General features: G+C 43.3%; 1 protein-coding gene across 22 annotated transcripts in view; it reads right to left on the bottom strand.

Annotated features, from left to right (window-relative positions):
- The window catches only part of PARD6G (par-6 family cell polarity regulator gamma), a 202164-nt gene that overhangs the window by 99367 nt on the left and 83354 nt on the right, over nt 1-19443 (bottom strand). The gene's annotated exons all lie outside the window — the stretch shown is intronic.

The following is a 19443-nucleotide window of genomic DNA, read 5'->3' as shown; positions in this document are numbered from 1 at the left end:
GAGAGACCCCGCGGGCAACAGGGAAGCACAAGTCAAACAGCGTCGAACACCCGGAGCCTGAGGCTGGCCGTCCAGGTAAGGCCTGGCCTTCTGCAGCTCACCTTCCCACCGCTTCTCTGACTTGTGATGTGACCCCAGGGAAGTCTGAGGCAATGGGCAAATCAAACCATGTAAAGAACTGACTGAAACACAAGTCTCCCACACACGCCCAGGAGCTGAATGGTCGATTCATTTTGTCACACTTCAGTTTTTGGGAAAGTCTCAACCTCCTGGATGATATGCAGACACAGTGCAGTAACTTTATGGGTTGTTTTGCTGAGCCCACAGCAATCCTGGCCTCAGGTGAGCTGGCCCAACAATATTCACCAGGTAAGTGTTTGATGCCAAGTTCAAGCACAATCACCTCCTTAACATTAGCTCTCCAGGCAACCAACAGAATGGTTGAAAGGTTAAGAGAATTAACAATAGATGAAAGGTTGAAAAGTGCCTGACTGGATTCTGCAGCGACAGTGGAGCGGGAAGTACCAGGGACGTCTCCCAGCCTGGACCACAACCGCAGGGGCAGAATCTGTCTGATGTAACTAATCTGGAACTCGAGAGTCTGTTGAAGGCTCAACTTCCAGGGGAAGAAATGGATGGTAATTGCAGTCAATTTTGCTCAGTTTCAACTCTTAGCACAGTAGCAGCTACCTAGCTCACCCCCAGCACCCTGGGAGGCAGCTGTGCACTGTTCCCGGAGAGTTTGTGGGCCAGGGTGGGCAAAAAGGACCCTGCTCTCCAAACATCAGGCATCTGTGCTCTGATTATGGACTGCTACTTCTGATCACAAAGGTGTAGACAGAGGTAGGTGGCTATTGCACCTCCCTGCATTGTTGCAAGCCCCTCCCCTTCTACCTGAAGGGACGTCCAGGAGAGTTAAAAGGACTGTCACCCTTTCTCTCCCTTCATTTTTCACCTTTTCTCATTTTGGGAGCCAGACCTTAAAGTCTAGGACATTGAAAACAACTGCATATATGGGGAAAGAAGTGACTGCGCATGCTCAAGGAAAGACTCAGAAAGGAGCTTAGAAGACCTTAAGTTCACACCTTAATGTTGATACTCAGCAAAGAGCCTCCAACAATTAAAAAAAAAACCCACCCCAAAACAGTAACAAAAACCCAGCAAACCCTGGGGAAGGGGTAGAATCTGATTTCCAGAGCTACCGTGTTATTAGATTAATTTCCAGTGTTCAACAACAACAACAAAAGTCACAAGACGTACACAGAAACGAGAGTGTGCCCCAAAGGAAAACAGTAATAGAAACTGTCCCTGAAACAACCTGATGGCAGATTTACTAGACAAAGACTTCAAAACAATGGCCTAAGACATGATCAAAAAACTAAGAAAAAAAGAGATGTGGGTAAAGTCAAGAAAACAATGTGTGAACAAAACGGAAATATCAACAGAGAGACAGAAAACCTAAAAGGAAACTAAATAGAAATTTTGGAGATGAAAAGTACAATAATGGAAATTATTGAACAGGGGACTCAAAGGCAGATTTGAGCAGGCAGAAGAAGGAATCAGTGAACTTGAAGATAGGACAATAGAAATTATCATACCTGAGGAACAACAACAAAAAAAGGTTAAAGAAAACTGAACAGAGCGTAAGCAATCACTGGGACACCATTAAGCAAACTGATATATGCCTTGTGAGAGTCTGAGAAGGAGAAGGAGAAGAGAAAGGGGTGGAGGGAATACTGGAAGAAATAATGGCTGAAAACTCCCAGACTTGATGAAGTGTGCAAATGTAAACATCCAAACTCAACAATCTCCAAGTAAGATGAAGTCAAAGAGACACAAGATTACAAAATAATCAAACTTAATAAAGACACAATATAGGGGGCAGAGTCAAGATGGTGGCGTGAGAAGACGCCAAGTTAGTGTCTCCCCACAACTAGGGCTCCTGCCTGCCACTGATGGGGGACCCTGATGCCCAAGGAGACGGGAGGAACCCCCAAGTGAACCGGTAGGACGTGGGGGGACTGAGGGGGGAGGAGAAGTGGAGGCCAGACAGGACGGGGCCCCTGAGGCCGGGGAGATCACGAGAGGCAGGGGGAAGGGCCCTGCGGGAGGAGCAGGAGAGGAGCGGAGGGAGATCGCCCCGCCCACTGGAGCCCAGGAAGGCTGCTGGGCTCCCAGGCTGGTCCCCGCCCTCCAGGGCAACCCCCCCACTGGCCGCATTGGTCCTGGAGGCATAGGAAGGAGGCCGAGGGGGAGAACAGGAGAGGCAGACGGGAGGGGCGCTGCGGGAGGAGCAGGAGAGGAGAGGAGGGTGTTTGCCCCGCCCACTCAAGCCCGGGAAGCTTGCTGTGCTCGAAGGTGAAGTCCCCTGCCCTCTGAGACCAGGAGTGGGGGGCACACCTTGGCCCCTTCTGTTCCGTTGAGCCTAAGCCCCACCCCACACAGCCCCCAGGGCCTTTTCCAGCCCTGTGGGTCCTAAGCATAGGCCCCGCCCACCACCCAAACCTCACTCTTGCTTAGGCCCTGCCCTCCACAGCCGAGGCCTTTTCCCCCCTTTTTTTCCTCCTCTTTTTTACTATTGTGGTACTGTTGTACCTTCTGGTTGTTGATCCATCTATATTTTTACTTTTATACTATTTCTAACATATCTGTTAGGTTCCTAGTCTAATTTTATTTTGGGCTTTGTTATTGTCCTCTTTTTTTTTTTGCCACCCCACACGGCTTGCAGGCTCTTGGTTCTTGAGCTGGGGGTCAGGCCGAAGCTCCTGCAGTGGGAGCTCCGAGTCCAAACCACTGGACTAACAGAGAACCTCAGACCCCAGGGAATATTCATCAGAGTGAGGTCTCACAGAGTTCCTCATCTCAGAACCAAGACCCAGCTCTACCCAATAGCCTACAAACTCCAGTGTTGGAAGCCTCAGGCCAAACAACCAGTAAGAAAGGAACACAATCCCACTCATAAAAAAAAACAACAAAAAAAACCATGAGACAGCAAAAAAATATTTCCAGATGAAGGAGCAAGGTGAAAACCTACAAGACCAAATAAATGAAGAGGAAATAGGCAATCTACCTGAAAAAGAATTCAGAGTAATGATAATAAATATGATCCAGAATCTCAGAAATAGAATGGAGGCACAGATTGAGAAAATACAAGAAATGTTTAACAAAGATCTAGAAGAACTAAAGAGTAAACAAACAGAGATGAACAACACAATAACTGAAAGGAAAAATATACTAGAAAGAATCAATAACAGAATAACTGAGGCAGAAGAACGAATAAGTGAGCTGGAAGACAAAATGGTGGAAATAACTGCCAAGTAGCAGAATAAAGAAAAAAGAATGAAAAGAATTGAAGACAGTCTCAGAGACCTCTGGGACAACACTAAATGCACCAACATTCGAATTATAGGGGTCCCAGAAGAGGAAGAGAAAAAGAAAGGGTCTGAGAAAATATTTGAAGAGATTATAGTCGAAAACTTCCCTAACATGGGAAAGGAACTAGTCACCCAAGTCCAGAAAGCGCAGAGAGTCCCATACAGGATAAACCCTAGGAAAAACACACCAAGACACATACTAATCAAACTAACAAAAATTAAATTCAAAGAAAAAATATTAAAAGCAGCAAGGGAAAAACAAAAAATAACATGTAAAGGAATCCCCATAAGGTTATCAGCTGATTTTTCAGCAGAAACTCTGCAGGCCAGAAGAGAGTGGCAGGATATACTTAAAGTGATGAAGGAGTAAAACCTACAACCAAGATTACTCTACCCGGCAAGGATCTCATTCAGATTTGATGGAGAAATCAAAAGCTTTTCAGACAAGCAAAAGCGAAGAGGATTCAGCACCACCAAACCAGCTTTACAACAAATGCTAAAGAAACTTCTCTAGGTGGGAAACACAAGAGAAGAAAAATACCCACAAAAACAAACCCAAAACATTTTAAAAAATGGTAATAGGAACATACATATCGATAATAACCTTGAATGTAAATGGATTAAATGTCCCAACCAAAAGACACAGACTGGCAGAATGGATACAAAAACAAGACCCATATATATGCTGTATACAAGACACTCATTTCAGACCTAGGGACATATACAGACTGAAAGTGAAGGGATGGAAAAAAGATACTCCATACAAATGGAAATCAAAAGAAAGCTGAGTAGCAATACTCGTATCAGATAAAATAGACTTTAAAATAAAAACTGTTATAAGAAATAAGGAGGGATGCTACATAATGATCAAAGGATCAATCCAAGAAAAAATATAACAATTACAAATGTTTATGCATCCAAGAGAGGAGCACCTCAATACATAAGGCAAATGCTAACAACCATGAAAGGAGAAATCGACAGTAACACAATAATAGTAGGGGACTTTAACACCCCATTTACACCAATGGATAGATCATCCAAAATGAAATAAATAAGGAAACAGAAGCTTTAAATGACACAGTAGACAAGATGGACTTAACTGATTATTTATAGAACATTCCACCCAAAAGTGGCAGAATACACTTTCTTCTCAAGTGCACACGTAACATTCTCCAGGATAGATCCCATCTTGGGTCACAAATCAAGCCTCAGAAAATTTAAGAAAATTGAAATCATATCAAGCATCTTTTCTGACCACAATGCTATGAGATTGGAAATCACTTACAGGAAAAAAAAAAAAACTGTAAAAAAACACAAATACATGGAGGCTAATCAGTGAGCTACTAAATAACCAAGAGATGATTGAAGAAATCAAAGAAGAAATTAAAAAATACATAGAAGCAAATGACAATGAAAACATGATGACCCAAAACCTATGGGACACAGCAAAAGCAGTTCTAAGAGGGAAGTTTACAGCAATTCAGTCTCACCTCAACAAACAAGAAAAATCTCAAATAAACAATCTAACCCTACACTTAGAACAACTACAGAAAGAAGAACAAAGATAACTCAAAATCAGTAGAAGCAAAGTAATCATAAAGATCAGAGCAGAAATAAAATAGAAATGAAGAAAATAACAAAGATCAATAAAACTAAAAGCTGGTTCTTTGAGAAGATGAACAAAATTGATAAACCCTTAGCCAGACTCATCAAGAAAAAAAGGGAGAGGATGCAAATCAATAAAATTAGAAATGAAAAAGAAGAAATCACAACTGACACTGCAGAAATACAAAGGATAATAAGAGACTACTACAAACAACTATATGCCAATAAAATGGACAACCTGGAAGAAATAGACAAATTCTTGGAAAGGTACAATATTCCAAGACTGAACAAGGAAGAATTAGAAAATATAAACAGACCTATCACAAGTAATGAAATTGAAACTGTAATTAAAAATCTTCCAACAAACAAAAGTCCAGGATCAGATGGCTTCACAGTCGAACTCTCTCAGATATTTAGAGAAGAACTAACACCAATCCTTCTCAAACTCTTCCAAAAAATTGCAGAGGGAGAAACACTCCCAAATTCGTTCTATGAAACCACCATCACCCTGATACCAAAACCAGAAAAAGATATCACAAAAAATTATAGACCAATATCACTGATGAACATAGATGCAAAAATCCTCAACCAAATACTAGCAAACAGAATCCAACAGCACATTAAAAGGATCATACACCATGATCAAGTGGGATTTATCCCAGGGATGCAAGGATTCTTCAATATATGCAAGTCCATCAATGTGATACACCATATGATCATCACAATAGATGCAGAAAAAGCTTTCGACAAAATTCAACACCGATTTATGATTAAAAACTCTCCAGAAAATGGGCATAGAGGGAACCTACCTCAACATAATAAAGGCCATATATGACAAACCCACTGCAAGCATCATACTCAATGGTGAAAAACTGAAATCATTTCCACTAAGATCAGGAATAAGGATGTCCACTCTCGCCACTCTTATTCCACGGCAATCAGAGAAGAAAAAGAAATAAAAGGAACACAAATTGGAAAAGAAGAAGTAAAACTGTCACTGTTTGCAGATGCCATGATACTATACATAGAAAATCCTAAACATGCCACCAGAAAACCACTAGAACGAATCAATCAATGAATTTGGTAAGGTTTCAGGATACAAAATTAACGCACAGAAATCTCTGGCATACCTATACACCAATAAGAAAAACTCAGAAAGAGAAATTAAGGAAACAATCCCATCTACTATTGCAACAAAAAGAATAAAATACTTAGGAATAAACCTGCCTAAGGAGGTAGAAGACTTGTACTCAGAAGACTATAAAACACTGATGAAAGAAATCAAAGATGACATAAACAGATGGAGAAATATACCATGTTCTTGGATTGGAAGAATCAATATTGTGAAAATGACTATACTACCCTTAGCAATCTACAGATTCAATGCAATCCCTATCAAATTACCAATGGCATTCTTCACCGAATTAGAACAAAAAATTTTGCAATTCGTATGGAAATACAAAAGACCCTGAATAGCCAAAGCAATCTTGAGAAGGAAAAATGGAGCTGGAGCAATCAGGCTCCCCAACTTCAAACTATACCACAAAGCTACAGTAATGAAGACAGTATGGTACTGGCATAAAAACAAGAATATAGATCAATGGTACAGGATAGAAAGCCCAGAAATAAACCCACGTACATATGGTCACCTTATTTTTGATAAAGGAGGCAAGAATATACAATGGAGAAAAGACAGCCTCTTCAATAAGTGGTGCTGGGAAAACTGGACAGCTATATGTAAAAGAGTGAAATTAGAACACTCCCTAACACCATACACAAAAATAAACTCAAAATGGATTAAAGACCTAAATGTAAGACCAGACACTATAAAACTCTTAGAGGAGAACATAGGAAAAACACTCTTTGACATAAACCACAGCAAGATCTTTTTTGACCCACCTCCTAGAGTAACGGAAATAAAAACAAAAATAAACAAATGGGACTTAATGAAACTTAAAAGCTTTTGCACAGCAAGGGAAACCTTAAACAAGATGAAAAGACAACCCTCAGAATGGGAGAAAATATTTGCAAACGAAGCAACTGACAAAGGATTAATCTCCAAAATATACAAGCAGCTCATGCAGCTCAATATCAAAAAAACAAACAACCCAATCCAAAAATAGGCAGAAGACCTAAATAAACATTTCTCCAAAGAAGATATACAGATTGCCAACAAACACATGAAAGGATGCTCAACATCACTAATCATTTGACGAATGCAAATCAAAACTACAATGAGGTATCACCTCACACCAGTCAGAATGGCCATCATCAAAAAGTCTACAAACAACAAATGCTGGAGAGGGTGTGGAGAAAAGGGAACCCTCCTGCACTGTTGGTGGGAATGTAAATTGATACAGCCACTATGGAGAACAGTATGGAGGTTCCTTAAAAACTAAGAATAGAACTACCATATGACCCAGCAATCCCACTACTGGGCATATACCCTGAGAAAACCATAATTCAAAAGGGTCATGTACCACAATGTTCATTGCAGCTCTATTTACAATAGCCAGGACACGGAACCAACCTAAGTGTCCATTGACAGATGAATGGATGAAGAAGATGTGGCACATATATACAATGGAATATTACTCAGCCATAAAAAGAAACGAAGTTGAGTTATTTGTAGTGAGGCGGATGGACCCAGAGTCTGTCATATAGAGTGAAGTAAGTCAGAAAGAGAAAAACAAATACCGTATGGTAACGCATATATATGGAATCTAAAAAAAAAAAAAGAAAAAGAAAAAAATGGTACTGATGAACCTAGCTGCAGGGCAGGAATAAGGATGCAGACGTAGAGAATGGACTTGAGGACACGGGGAGGGGGAAGGGTAAGCTGGGACAAAGTGAGAGTGGCATGGACATATATACACTACCATATGTAAAACAGCTAGCTAGTGGGAAGCAGCCGCATAGCACAGGGAGATCAGCTCGGTGCTTTGTGACCACCTAGAGGGGTGGGATAGGGAGGGTGGGAGGGAGGCTCCAGAGGGAGGGGATATGGGGACATGTGTATGCATATGGCTGATTTGCTTTGGTGTACGACAGAAAGTAACACAGTATTGTGACGTAATTATACTCCAATAAAGGTGTATCAAAAAAAAAAACTAGACTCAATATAATCTTACACGCTCCTGGACGCAGGGCAGGAGCAGTAATTTGAAAGGAGGCTGGGTCACACCCACCTGCTGATCTCAGAGCGCCCCCTGGAGTGGCAGGAGGCACCTTCAGCTCACCCTGGGGACACAGACGCTGGCGGCAGCCACTTTGGGGAACTCATCCTACCACATGGACATCCGTGCTGGAAAGTGCCATTTTTGAATTCTCCCTATAGCTTATCAGCTTCAGGACCCAGCCCTGCCCTGCCCAGCCGCCTGTAGGCACCAGTACTGGGAGGCCTCAGGATAAGTGACTAGCCAGGCAGGGACACAGCCCCACCCCCACCAGCAGGCAGGCTGCCTTAAGACCCCGCGAGCCCCCAGCCACTCCTGCAGACAGCCCTGTCCACCAGAGGGCCTAGGCCCTGGCACCACACCCTGGAACTAGATCCAAGACCCCCACGGCCCTGCAGCCAGAGACTGCAGGACCCAGCTCTGCCTACCAGTGGGTAAGTACCAGCCCCAGTCCCCCCTGGGCTCCGGCCCCGACCAGCAGCAGGCAGACACCAGCCCCAGGACCACTGCAGCCAGAGACTCCACGACAAAGCTTCACCCACCAGTGGGTGGACGCTGGCCCTAGGATCACTGCAGCTTGCCTTTTCAGGTGTCAGGCGACATGTCAGCAGGCTGGCAACAGTATCAGGATACCCCAGGATTCAGCCCCACCCACCAGTGGGATGACACCAGCTGTAGGACCCCAAGGACCCTTCAGCCAGAGGCCTCGGGACCCGGCTCCACCACGCAGTGAGCTGGAAGTAGCCCATGGACCCCCCCAGTCCCCAGAATCACCCACCAGAAAGCCAACACCAGCTCTGAGATACCTTAGAATCCTCAGCTAGCTGCCCAGGGATACAGTGGGCCAGTACCAGCCTTGGGATACTGTAGAACCCACAGCCAGCCATATCAGGAATGGGACCCACCCACCAACAGGCCAACACTAGATCCAGGAACCCTGGTTCTGCAGCCATCTGTGCCAGAACCAGGCTCTGCCCAACGGTGAGCAGTAGATCTGGGACCACCCTGGGTTCTGCAGCCACCTTGTGACCTGGTCCTGCCAACCAGAGGCCAGCAGCCTCCGCACAAGGCAGGGCCTGGCAAACAACCAGACGGGGCCAGCTGCACCTACCAGGCTGCCCGCAATAGTCATCCTGCCACAACAGAAGGACCAACGCAGCCCTCATATAGCCCTAGAGCAAACAGCTCTGGTGACCAGATGGCAGTGTGCCGCAGGGAACATAGGACATCTCCTAAAAGGGACTACTTCTCTGAGATCAGGAAATGCAACCAACATATGAGATATCCAGAAGTAAAAACAACAAATTAGGTAAAATGAGGCAACAGAGGACCATGTTCCAAATGAAAAAACCCAGAAGAAGAACTAAGAGAAGTGAAGATAAGCCATCTACCCAATAAATAGTTCAAGGTAATGATCATTAAGATAATCAAAGAACTTGGGATAAGAATGGATGAGCAGAGTAAAAAGTTAGAAGTTTTTATCAAAGAGTAAAAAAATGGAAAGAAGGACCAGAGACAAGGAATACGTTATCTAAAATAAAAAATACACTGGAAGGAATCAATAGCAGATTAAATGATGCAGAAGAATGGATCAGCTAGCTGGAAGACAGAGTAGTGGAAACCACTGAAGCTGAACAGAAAAAAAGAATGAAAAGAAATGAGGACAGTTTAAGAGACCGCTGGGACAACATCAAGTATACTAGCTTTCTCATTAGGGGTCCCAGAAAGAGAAGAGAGAGAGAAAGGGGCAGAGAGCATATTTGAAGACATACTAGCTGAAAACTTCCCTAACCTAGGAAAGGAAACAGACATCCAGGTCCAGGAGGTAGAGTCCTAAGCAGGATCAACACAAAGAGGACCACACCAAGATACACTGTAATTAAAATGGAAGAAATTAAGATAAAGAGAGAATATAAACTGCAGCAAGGGAAAAGCAACAAGTTACATACAAGGGAACTCCAGTAAGGCTATCAGCTGACTTTTCAGCAGAAACTCTGCAAACCAGAAGGGAGTGGCACCATATATTTAAGGTGATGAAAGGGAAAAACCTACAACCAAGAATACTCTATTTGGCAATGCTCTCGTCCAGATCTGATGGAGAGGTCAGAAGTTTTACAGCTAAGCAAAAGCTAAAAGAGTTCAGCACCATGAAACCAGCCTTACAAGAAATGTTAAAGGGACTTCTTTAAGCAAAGAAGAAGAGGCCACAACTAGAAACATGAAAACTATGAAAGGAAAAAGCTCATCAGTAAAAGCAAATATACAGTAAAGGTAGTAAACCTACCATGTACAAAGGTAGTAAGAAGGTTAAAAGACAAAAGTAGTAAATCACCTATATCTGTAATAAGTAGTTAAGGGATACAAAAAAAAAAGTAAAATATAATGTCAAAACAGTAATTGTGAGGGGAGGGGAGTAAAAATGCAGGGTTGTTTAAATGTGTTTGAAATTACGAGATCAGCAACTTACCATCCCTCATGGTAACAACAAACCAAAAATCTATAATAGATACACACAAAAGAGAGAAGTTTCTAAACATAACACTAAAGATAGTCATCAAATCACAAGACAAGAGAACAAAAGAAGAAAGTATCAAAAAAGAACTACAAAACAACTCAAACAACTAAAATGGCAATAAGTATGTACCTATCAATAATTACTCTCAATGTAAATGGACTAAATGCTCCAATCAAAAGATACAGAATGGCTGTATATGTATACAAAAACAAGAGCCAGGTATATGCTGCCTACAAGAGACTCACTTCAGATCTAAAGAGACACACAGATTGAAAGTCAGGGGATGGACAAAAGTTATTCCATGCAAATGGAAATGAAAATAAAGCCAGGATAACAATACTTACATCAGACAAAATAGACTTTAAAACAAAGACTGTAACAAGTAACAAAGGACATTACATATTGATCAAGGGAGCACCCAAGACAAAGATTTAACAACTGTAGACATACATGTACCCAACAGAGCAGCACTTAAATACATAAAGCAAATATTAACAGACATAAAGGGAGAAACTGACAGTAGCACAATAATAGTGAGGGACTTGAACATCCCACTACCATCAACAAACAGATCATCCAGACAGAAAATCAATAAGGAAACTGGTCTTAAATGACGCATTAGACCAGATGGACTTTTATATATATATATAGATTCCATCCAAAAGCATCAGAATATACATTCTTTTCAAGTGCACATGGAACATTCTTCAGGATAGATCACATGCTGGGCCACAAAGTAAGTCTCGGTAAATTTAAGAAATCATATCAAGCATCTTTTCCAACCACAATGCTATGAGACTAGAAAATCAACTACAAGAAAAAAATTGCAAAAAACAAAAACATGTGGAGGCTAAACAATATTCTACTAAACAACAAATGGATCACTGAAAAAAATCAAAGAAGAAATTAAAAAATATCTGGAGATAAATGGAAACGAAAAAACAACGATCCAAAATCTATGGGACGTGGCAAACACAGGTCTAAGAGGGAAGTTTACAGTGATACAAGCCTACCTCAGGAAACAAGAAAAATCTCAAACAAACAGCCTAACCTTACATCTAAAGGAACTAGAAAAAGAACAAACAAAACCCAAAGTTAGTATAAGGAAAGAAATAATAAAGATCAGAAGAAATAAGCGAAATAGAGACTTAAAAAAAATAGAAAAGATCAACCAAACTAGGAGCTGCTTCTTTGAAAAGATAAACAAAATTGGTAAACCTTTAGCAAGACTCATCAAGAAAAAGAGAGGACCCAAATCAATAATATCAGGAATGAAAAAGAAGTTACAACTGACACCAGAGAAATACAAAGGATCATAAAGAGATTACTATGAACAGCTGTATGCAAATAAAATGGACAACCAAGAATAAATGGACAAATTCCTAGAAGCGTACAATCTGCAAAGACTGAACCAGGAAGAAGCAGAAAATATGAACAGACCAATTACCAGTAATGAAATTGTTGGAGGTTTTTTGATTACTAATTCAAACAAAAGTCCAGCACCAGATGGCTTCACAGATGAATTCTACCAAACATTTAGAGAAGAGTTAGCACCTATCATTCTCAAACTATTCCAAAAAATTGCAGAGGAAGGAACACTTTCAAATTTGTCCTATGAGGGCAGCATCACCCTGATAGCAAAATCAAATCCAGACAAAGCTATCAAACAAAAAAGAAAGTTATAGGCCAATATCACTGATGAACATAGACACAAAAATTCTCAACGAATTATTAGCAAACCAAATCCAACAATGTATTAAAAGGATCATACACCATGATTAAATGGGATACATAGGATGGTTCAACACCCACAAATCAATCAATGTGATATACCACTTTCACAAATTGAAGAATAAAAATCATATGATCGTCTCAATAGATGCAGAAAAAGCTTTTGACAAAATTCAACAGCCAATTATGATAAAATCTCTCTACAGTGGGTGTAAAGGGAACCTACCTCAACATAAGCAAGGTCATATAGGATAAGCCCACAGCTAACATCATACTCAACGGTGAAAAGCTCAAAGCATTTTCACTAAGATTAGGAGCAAGACAACATTGCCAACTCTCACTGCTTATATTCAGCACAGTACTGGATGTCCTAACCACATCAATCAGACAAGAAAACGGAAGAAAAGGAATCCAAATTGGAGAAGAAATAAAACTCACTATTTACAGATGACATGATACTATACATAGAAAATCCTAAAGATGCCACCAAAAGACTACTAGAGCTCATCAATTTATTCAGTTAAGGCGTAGGATACAAAATTAATATACAGAAATCTGTTGCATTTCTATACACTAACAATGAACTATCAGAAAGAGAAGTTAAGCAAACAATCCCATTTATAATCATATGAAAAAAGAATAAATTACATAGGAATAAATCTAACTAAGGAGGTAAAAGACCTGTGCTTGGAAAATTAGAAGACACTAATGAAAGAAATTGAAGATGACACTAACAGAAGGAAAAATATACTGTGCTATGGATTGGAAGAATTAATATTATTAAAATGACCATACTGCTCAAGGCAATCTACAAATTTAATGCAATCCCTATCAAAATACCCATGAGACTTTTCACAGAATTAGAACAAATAAGTTAAAACTATATATGGAGGGACTTCCCTGGTGGTCCAGTGGGTAAGACTCCGCACTCCCAATACAGGGGGCCTGGATTTGATCCCTGGTCAGGGAACTAGATCCTGCATGCATGCCACAACTAAGATCCCTCCTGCCACGACTAAAGATCCCACATGCTGCAACTAAAGATCCCATGTGCTGCAACTAAGACCTGGTGCAGCCAAATACATATGTATGTATGTGTATGTGTATGTATATATATAATATATATATTATATATACATACATACATATATATATGTATATATAAACACGAAAGACCTTGAACAGCCAAAACAATCTTGAGAAAGAACAGAGCTGGAGGTATCATGCTCCCTGACTTCAGACTATTATAAAGCTATAGTAATCAAAACAGTATGGTAGTGGCACAAAAACAGACACCTAGAGCAATGAAACAGAATAAAAAGCTCAGAAATAAACCCATATACTTATGGTCAATTAATCTACAACAAAGGAGGCAAGAATACACAATGGGGAAAAGACAGTCTCTTCAATAAGTGGTGCTGGGAAACCTGGACAGCTACATGTGTAAAAGAACGAAAGTAGAACATTTTCTCACACTATATAAAAAAATAAACTCAAAATGGATTAAAGACCCAGATGTAAGACCAGAAACCATAAAAATCTTGGAAGAAAACATAGGTAGAACACTCCTTGACACAAATTGTAGCAATAATTTTTTGGATCTGTCCCCTAAGGCAAAGGAAAGAAAAGCAAAAACAAAGAAATGGGACATCATTAAACTACAAGGGTTTTGCACAGCAAAGAAAACCACTGACAAAATAAAAAGACAGCCTACTGAACAGGAGAAAATGTTTGCAAATGATATGATTGATAAGGGGTTAATATCCAAAATATATAAACAGCCCTTACAACTCAATAAAAAACAAACAATCTTTTAAAAAATGGGCATTAGACCCGAATAGGTTTTTTTCCAAAGAAGACATACCAATGGCCAACAGGCACATGAATAGATGCTCAACATCACTAATCATCAGAAAAATGCAAATCAAAACCACAATAAGATAGCACCTCACATTTGTCAGAATGGCTATCGTCAAAAAAATCACAAATAACAAATGTTGGTGAGGATGTGGAGAAAATGAACCAGTGTTCACTGTTGGTGGGAATGTATATTGGTGCAGCCACTGAGCAAATCACTATGGAGTTTCCTCAATAAACTAAAAATAGAGCTACCACGTGATCCAGCAATTCAACTCCTGGGCATATATCCGAAGAAAACAAAAATATTAACTTGAAAAGATACGTGCATCCCAATGTTCATTGCAGCATTAGTTACAATAGTCACGATGTGGAAGCAACCTAAGTGTCCATCAACAGATAAATGGATAAAGAAGATGTGGTATATATATTCAATGGAATATTACTCAGCCATAAAAAGAATGAAAATTTGGCATTTGCAACCACATGAATGGATGTAGAGAATATTATACTTAGTGAAATAAGTCAGACAGAGAAAGACAAATACTGTATGTTACCACTTTATGTGGAATCTAAAGAGTAAAACAAACTAATGTATATAACAAAACAGAAACAGACGTACAGAGTAGAGAACAAACTAGTAGTTACCAATGAGGAGGAGGAGGGGCAAGATGGGAGAGGGGATTAAGAGGCACAAATGACTATGTATGAAATAAATAAACTACAAGGATATATTGTACAACACAGGGAAAATATCCGGTATTTTATAATAACTTTAAATGGAGTATAACCTATAAAAATTTTGAATCACTACGTTGTATACCTGAAACTAATATAATTTTGTAAATATACCATGTAAAAAATATATTTACATATATATGAAGCAAAAGCTGACAGAATTCAAGGGAGAAAGAGACCGTTCTTAGGAGTAGTTGGACTTCAGTACCCCACTCCTAAAAGTGGATACAGTGACTGGACAGAAGGAAGGAAATAGAGGACTTAAGACAATAAACCAATGAGATCTAACAGACACACACAGAGCACTCCACCCAACAGCATAGAGAGTCTTTTCAAGCGCACACGGGACCTTTTCCAGGATAGACCATATACTAGGCCACAGATTAATTCTCAGTAGATTGAATAAGATAGATATCACAGAAATTATCTTCTCTGATAACAAGAGGATGAAGTTAGAAATCAGTAACGTAAAGAAAACTGAAAAATTCACAAAAATGTGTATCTGAACAGCACAGTTTTTTTGTTTTTTGTTTTATTAAAGATTTATTTATTGATTGATTGATTGCTATGTTGGGTCTTCGTTTCTGTGCTAGGGCTTCCTGTAGTTGTGGCAAGCGGGGGCTACTCTTCATCGCGGTGCACAGGCCTCTCACTATTGTGGCCTCTCTTGCTGCGGAGCACAGGCTCCAGACGCGCAGGCTCAGTAGTTGTGGCTCACGGGCCTAGTTGCTCCGTGGCATGTGGGATCTTCCCAGACCAGGGCGTGAACCCGTGTCCCCTGCATTAGCAGGCAGATTCTCAACCACTGTGCCACCAGGGAAGCCCAACAGCACACTTTTAAACAAGAAATGGATCAAATAAGAAATCACATGGGAAATTAGAAAATAGTTAGAGATGAATAAAAATGAAAACACAACATACCAAAACTTAAGGGTCACAGCAAAGGCAGTGCTAAGGGGAAAATTTATAGTTATATGCTTGCATTAAAAACCAAGAGATCTCAAATCTACAACCTAATTTTACAACTTGAGGAACTCGAAGAATAAGGACAAAATAAACCCAAAGCTAGCAGAAGGAAGGAAATAATAAAGATTAGAGCAGAGATAAATGAAATAGAGAACAGAAAAACAATAGAGAAAAGTCAATAAAACAAAAAATTTGTTCTTCAAAAAGATTAACGAAATCGATAAACCCTTAGCTAGATGAACTAGGAAAAAAAGAAGATTCAAATTATTAAAATCAGAAACGACTGTGGGGCATTACAACCATTTCTGCAGGAAAAAAAAAAAAAGGATTTAAGAGAGTACTATGAATAACTGCACACCAACAAATTGGAAAATCTAGATGAAATGGACAAATTCCTAGAAACACAAAACCTACCCAGACTAAATTATGAAGAGATGGAAAATCTGAATAGTTCTATAACTACTAAGGAGATTATACCAGTAGTCCAAATTCTCCCCACAGGGAAAAGCCCTGGACTTGATGTTTTCACTGGTGAATTCTACCAAACATTTAAAGAAGAACTAATACCCAACCCTTCTCAAACTTCTCCCAAAATTCAAGAAGAGGGACCCTTTCCACCTCATTCTATGAGGACTGAATGACCCTGACAAAGCCAGACAAACACACTAAGAGGAAAGAACACTACAGACCAATATCCCTCATGAACGTCCTGGGCAATTCCGAGTGTGAGGGACTGGGGGTGGGGCGAGGGGCCCGGGGGCGGGGCCAGGGGCGGGGCAGAGCCTGGGGGGTACCGGATGCTGCTGCTCGCAGCATCCCCTCCCTGGACTCAGGACCTGCGCTGTGATTCCATCAGAGCCGCTGGTCTTCCAGCCCCCCCGTTCCCCCAGGCTCCCTTCCCCGCGTCCCCAGGCTGGGTGGCCCCAGGGCAGTGGGCACTCCAGGCGCGGTCACCGGACGGAGGCCCAAGGGCTGCGTCCCTGTGCGTCCACCCAGGACTCGGGGGACAGAGGACGCAGGGCTCCCCACGTACACAGGTGGACGAGGCCCCCGCACGAGACGGAGTGGGCTTCTGCCTCCCGGGGTGGGGGGGATGCCCACCTGCCCACGCTACTCCGGGTTCACCGACGTCACACAAACCGCAGGACGACCCCGAGGGTGGTGAGGGGAAGGCGGCCCCAGGACTGCGGCCCCAGGGACCACTCGCTGTCCAGTCCCTGGGTTTTCTGTTTCCAAGGCCGCATCCTGAAACGCCAGTGCGCACAGACCTCGAACCCCAGCCAAACCGCTCTTTCCACCCGAAGCACCAGGAAGGGGCAGCCTGAAGAGACAGCAGTTTTAGGAATCTCTTCCCAGTCCAAACGCAACAGTGAAAAACGCCGCTTTACCCCCATCCGACAGCAAAGGCGGAGGGAGGAGGGCCCCCCCCAGGCCGGAGAAGCCCCCGCAGGTCGCTGAAGGCCGAGACCGGAGGCTGGACGTCCACCCTGGGCCAGGGTCAGAACAGGACCCGCCCAGGGTCAGCTGCAAGTCCAATCCAATGCCTAATGTAGGCGGGTTGAAAGGACGGAGGAGCCACGCAGACATAAATCAGAGGAAAGCAGAAGCTGCGCTGATAGGTAACATATACCTCGGGCAGAGGGACGGACGGACCACACGCAAGACAGTCCACCCGGGAAGCCCCAAGTGCCCCAGCGGGGCCGCAACGAGGCGGAGCAAACCAACGGAACGAAAACCGAGCAAAACGCCCTAGAAGAGCTGCAGGAGAAAGCGACAGGTCCAGTCACAGCTGGAGACTCGCCCTCAAGCCTCCTGACCCAGCACAGGGCCCAGCAGGACAGCCTCTGGGGACAGCCCATGGGGGGACACCCACTCTTCCAAGCGCCCAAGGGCTCCGTGCTGGGACGGCCGCGCCCCGACCTCAGCAAACTCTTCACACCTGGAGTCACACCGAGTGTGCGATCAAAGCAGAAATCAGCACCAGGGAGGCCACGGAGGGTCTCCAAACGCTGGGGAAAGAATCCACAGGTAAACCGGACGCCTCTAAGGAGAAAACCCGGCACGGGCTGGAGAGGAAACGAAGCGCAGCCATCCGAGCACATGAGACGCGGCGGCTGGGATGGCCTTGGGGGCGAGGAGTGCGGGGCGCAGGGACGGGAGAGGCACCCGGAACACGTCAGACAAGCGGAGCAGCCTCTGGTCAGCAGTCAGGGCCCACACCTAGAGAAAGAGCAAAACAAGCCCAAGGGACGGAAGGAAGGAAGGGATAAAGAGAAGTGACTCAACAAGCCTGAAAACAACAGCGAAAATCCATGACACTGAGCGCTGAGTCCGTCACAGTCTGATGGGGGCGCTCCCATCCTGTGGTCCTGGCCCCCTCCCCTTCGGCCCTTGCCCTGGGCCGCGTCCCCAGCTGCGCTCCAGGCCTGCTGGGGCTCACGCACCATCGCGGCCCCGCCCCGAGCTCAGCTGCCTGAGCGTGTCCTCCACAGCTCTCCTCCCTACCTGCCTTACATCTCTTGACACGTTCACCCCCCGTCATGCCAAGTCCAAACTACAGCAAATGCACGTTCCCCCTCCTCTGGAACCCAAACCCTTCAAACTCCAAGGGCATTCCCTCCATGACATGTTCTCTTCTGGTCTAGAGGGCTACAGCTTTTCACTTTCCTGTCGGAGTGTGTCTTGAAGGGTCCGTACTGTTCCCCACTAGTGTCGTGTGTGAGCGTTGCTCAGCGTCAGAGCACAGAACCATTGGTCCTGGGCCTCCCCGGACCCTAACAGACAGGACAGGTATGAGGGGCCCTCGCTGGCCCACAGACAACAATATAAAAATCCCAGCCAACTTCACGTTGATAAATGTTTTTAATGGTGTTGAATGACTAACCTCTAGGAAGTTGCCAGAAACCATCATTTATCATTGCTACTTATTTCCTGAGTGAAAAAGCTTCCCCTGTCACCATCTGGACGTGGAAACAAATGCTGTGACTCTTCCGCTTGTATTTTTCCTTCTGAAATGAAGGCAGGCCCCCCTGCAGTGCTGCCCACACAACACAGCCTCGCTACCTGAGGCCGTTCGGCCGGGGGGCACTAGGCCACACGCCGCCCAAGCATCAGCGCTGTGTCCCTCCACCCAGTGGCGCCCACCCCACACAAAACAAGCCCAGGCGCGGCGACCGCGGGGTCTGTCCACAGCAGTCCTGGCCCCGTGCCCTGGAGAACCCAGGGAGGCAGCACAGCCTGGGGCACCTGTGTGCCGCCGGCCCTGCTGATCTGACCTGCCTCCCCAGCCTGCGGGCATGAGGAGGACTCCTCAGCTTGGTGGAATGTTCTGCAATTAGATATTTTTGAGAAGGGCGGAGAGCTGGCAGGAAGGCCTCAGAGCTGCACCCTCTCGGCGTGGGTGAATTATTAGTGTTTTCAGGGCTGGAAGCCGTAGCTGGCGTGCTCAGTCACTGATGAAAACGTAGTTCAGGAAATGGGA

The sequence above is a fragment of the Balaenoptera physalus genome (assembly GCF_965194825.1).
Source record: "Balaenoptera physalus genome assembly, chromosome: 12".
NCBI classification, from domain to species: Eukaryota; Metazoa; Chordata; class Mammalia; order Artiodactyla; family Balaenopteridae; genus Balaenoptera; species Balaenoptera physalus.
The sequence above is the reverse complement of the archived record's forward strand: the minus strand, read 5'-3'. Positions and strand labels throughout refer to the sequence as shown.